This window comes from Galeopterus variegatus, unplaced genomic scaffold, assembly GCF_000696425.1.
Source record: "Galeopterus variegatus unplaced genomic scaffold, G_variegatus-3.0.2 Scaffold713, whole genome shotgun sequence".
Classification (NCBI taxonomy): Eukaryota; Metazoa; Chordata; class Mammalia; order Dermoptera; family Cynocephalidae; genus Galeopterus; species Galeopterus variegatus.
In genome coordinates, this window is record NW_007726824.1 from 353,539 (window position 1) to 358,052 (window position 4,514).

Genomic DNA, 4,514 nt, shown 5'->3' on the forward strand with positions numbered 1-4,514 from the left:
TAGCCAGTGCTGTCAATTAGGGACAGCCAATGTTGTCCTTCCCATTTTATTCATAAAATAAAAGAAACAGAAATGAGACGTCTTGTTTAGGCTTCGTACAGTTTATCGGGGACTGAGTGTGAGCAATAATAGCACGGACATCCTGTCTTCCATTCTCTTAGCAAATCAGTGCATTTATTTCTCCATCCAACATGAGTATATCAGTGAGGAAGAGACGAAGTGGCAGAAATCTCTTAAATTCTTAGAAAATTCAAGCATCTCTTTCCCATGACCGTTTCATATTTCTTCCTAATCACACATTTTACATTATTCTTGAGCAAATAGCATGAATAATGTGTGTGCGTGTTTTTCTTCCCACTCCTAAATCTATGTGTTAAAATTATAAAGAAACATATTTTTGCCTTATAAGTCCAAGACTCACCTTTTGACACATGATTTTCTTCTTCCTTTTCATTCTTGCCCCCTTCACGTTCTGAAAACTTCACCTTTATTAAACCTAGAGTTGAGATTGGATAGATCAACTAGTTTCATCACAGTATAGATTTACATAATGTAGATTGACATCATTGTGCTATGTCTCCAGGTATTTTACTATAGGAGTACAAGGGGACTTCAAAAAGCTTGTGAAAATAGAATTACAAGATAAAAATAAAAAATATACACTTTATTTGTCAACATAAGCTTCATCAATTTCATGACACTTTTGTAAGCAATGATATCACAGCCATTTAGTTCATCCCTAAAGAACTGAGGGTCCTGGAAATTTAACCACGTCAATGTTGTCTTTTTTGCATTATAAAACTGAAATAAAATGGGTGACCTTTAAAGCTTTTTTAAAAATAGGAAACAAAATGAAGTCAGAAGGAGTCACATCAGGACTATAAGGTGGACGCCTGATGATTTCCTATCAAAACTCTCACACAGTTGACCTTGCTTGATGAGAGGACTATGCGGGAGCACTGCCGTGGTGAAGGACTCTCTGGTGAAGCTTTCTCAGGGATTTTTCTGCTAAAGCTTTGTCTGACTTTCTATGGTGTTGGCTACGGTTTCTGCTGTTAATTGTCGTACTCTTCAATTAGGGCACAAACAAGATTCATTTTTTCCTTCACAAATTGATGTGGATGGTCTGCAACTACATGCTTCATCTTCAACATTGTCTCACCCCCCCCCCTTTTTTTTTTGTCCTTTTTGATACTGGCCACACCGCCCTCAGCCAGTGAGCGCCCTGGCCATCCCTATATAGGATCTGAACCTGCGGCGGGAGCGCTGCTGCTCTCCCAGCACCTCACTCTCCCAAGTGCGCCATGGGCTCGGCCCCTCACCCCTTTTTAAAACAAGTTATCCACTTGTAAATGGCTGATTTCTCTGGGACATTGTCCCCATAAACTTTTCATAAAGCATCAATGATTTCACCATTCTTCTACCCAAGCTTCACTATCAACTTGATGTTTGTTCTTGCTTCAATTTTAGCAGAATTCATGTTGCTCTGATAGAGGCTCTTTTCAAACTAATAACTTATTCTTCTTAGTGTCTCATACTAGATCCTGTTTAGGCAATATTATAACAGATTCGTTTGAGTTTATTTTGGTGCAAAATAATTTTGCAGTCCATGAGTAGTTTTTTCACAATACACACATTCCATGAACTTTTTGAAGACCCCTTGTGAAAAACTTTATTGGCAGTTAAAACAAGTGTGTTGAAACAAGGCACAAAAAGTGCCTGTCCTCACTAGCGCTGCTGACTTACAGAGCAGAACATGCTGAGAATTCTGCTCACTGTTGAGAAGAGCATCACTACTGGAAAGTGATGATGAGAAGCAAATAACCTGGACAAAGATGTGAAAGAGAAAAGCATCAAATATCATCTCTCCAAGTTTACAGTCTAGCATGTGGCGAATAAAACAAATAAATGAGTAATTATAGAATGAGGCATAATAATATGGGGTCAGTAGAGATACAGAGCACTTTAAGAGAAGGAAGTTGATATTTATTGTGTGTCTTCTAAATACCAAACACTATATGCATGTATTTTCCTGAGTGATCTTATAATACCATTTCGAAGTGGTATTATCGTCCTCACTTTAGAAATGGGAAAACTAAGAAAATCAAGCTTAACTGATTTCCCGAAGATAATCTAGCATATAAATAGCAAAGCCAGAAATGTAACTATGCCTTTTCAGTATACCCTTTTCACTACACATTGCTACCTGATTGAAAGAAAACCTTCATGTAGTAATGGGTAATTGAGACATGCCTTGGTAGAAAGGTAGGATTTCAACAGGCAGAGTTTAGAGTCAAGAGGAAATTCCAGGCAAAGGGGTGGACATGAAATAATAGTGTCAACACATGTCAGGAAAAAAAAAATCTTGTCTAAATTTTGGGGAATATAGAACACTGAAGACAAGCTTGGACCTAGGCCCAGACTGCCTGGGTCCCAATTCCTGCTAGATCACTAAGGTGTAAGTCCTGAAATTAGGGTTCCATATTAAGTGCTGCTTTGACATCTGATAAAATGAGGAAGACCTCTAGCAGCCTAACCACAATTTCCCCTCCACCTCTGTTCTGATGAATAAGGCTCCATAGCCAAATCACACTCCTTATCAAGAGGACCAGCACTGCTTCTGCTTATCTTTGGGTAGCAGGTTTGAGTCTGGAATTATTCAAACAGGCCAATCCCATCCCCCAGCAAGGACCAGGGGCCACTTCACTCCTGCATTACTACAACCTGCCTCCCACAGCCCCTGCTTGTTCATTCTGTTCTTGAACTCCCCTGTGGCCCTGCATGGTGTGCAGTGTCCTCCTCACCAGGCTGTGAGCATATGTGACAAATAAACTGCTGTCTGTCTCATCTGCCCAGTGTTAGGGGTCATGTGTTTGGCCATCCCCATAACGCTAGTGTAGGAATCCCTCCTTCACCAACAGGGTGAAGAGGAGACAAACAAAACAACCACTTTTAGCTGTGTGACTTTGGAGAAGCTACTTCCCCCCTCTGTGCTTTAATTTCCTCATCTGTAAAAATGCAGATGATAACAGGACCTGTTTCATAAGCCTGCTAGAAGCACCATAGAAGTTAGTTGTTGTTAATCAAGGGCTTATTACATGTCAGTCACCACCCCGATATGTTGCACATTTTAACATATTTAATCCTTACCACAAACCTGTGAAGCAGATACAGTTATCATGATTATTGTCATTTTTTACTACCGATGAGGAAATTGAAGCAGAGAGCAGATAAATAACCTGCTGCAGATCCAACCGCTGATAAGTGGCTAAGCCATAACTGAGATTCAGGCAGACTGGTTCCAGAGCCCTAACTGGTAAAGGGAGGATGGGTCCCCAAATCCACCCACATGATACTGGAGACGAGGACACCCTGCTTGCTCTTTGCTATAGTATTATAGCACTTAGCAAACTGAACTGTAATTCCTTATTAATTTTCTGCCACTACCATTAGAATGCATGCTCCCAGAAGGTAGGCACAGAATTTGTTGTCTATTATTGAATCTTTAGTCTAGTTTCTAAAACAGTGCTCAACCCTCCCTAATGCTCAGTTACCTCTTGTTGAACAAAGAATGAACGACTTCTCATGGCCAGCATAGCACGCGGGGTTCTCCCGTTGCTGTTTTTGCTTGATCTCTGCATGCCATTTGACTCTGCTGCCTGCACTTCCTCCAGTCCTGGTTTCCAGTATCCTGAAACTCTTTCTCTCATTCTCCTTTGAGGCCTTTTCCACCTGTCCCTGAAATATTGAATTTCTCTAAAGCTCTTTTCAAAGCTGACTTTTCTCTATCTGTATATACATCCTGTCTCGGGAAACTCACAGCTACAGTTGAAAGACTCTCTTCTATGCAGTTGACTTGAAAGTGTGTGTCTTTAACTCACATCTCTTTCTCCAGCTCTAAATCCAAACTTCCAACTGTTTCCCATCATCCAACTGTCCCCACAAATTCAACATATCTAAAATTAATCTGCTCCTTAATCCCACCACACCAGCACTCAGATTCTCCTCCTGTGGCTTCATTTGCAAACAATGCCCATGTTTTCTTAAACACTTAAGCTCAAGATATGCCATGCCCCATCAGTAGCAAGTGCCTGTGGATGGATCAGCTCTCCCATTCTGACACCTGACACACCCATAAAGCAGAACCTCCTTGCCTCTTGCTCCAGTAGGTTTATAATTGCCATGAACAGGCTTCCCCACCTCCACTTTTTCTCTGATTTCTCACCCCTCTGTGGCTGCCTGCTGAATAAGAAGCCGGAAATCTCAGCTCTGAACATTTATGGAAGAGTTTGGAGGCCAAATTAGACTTACAGTGTGTTGAAAAGGGAACAGGAGATAAGGAGATAGAGACAGAATGCATTGGTGACTTCTCTAAAAAGGAAGCATTCGGTAGTAAGAGCAAAGAAGGTGATGGAGCTGTATTTGAGGAGTCAAAGACAGGGCATTTTGTTTAAAAAAACATATTTGAATTAACCCTTTATTTATAGATTATTTCATCATTAATAGATGAAAGA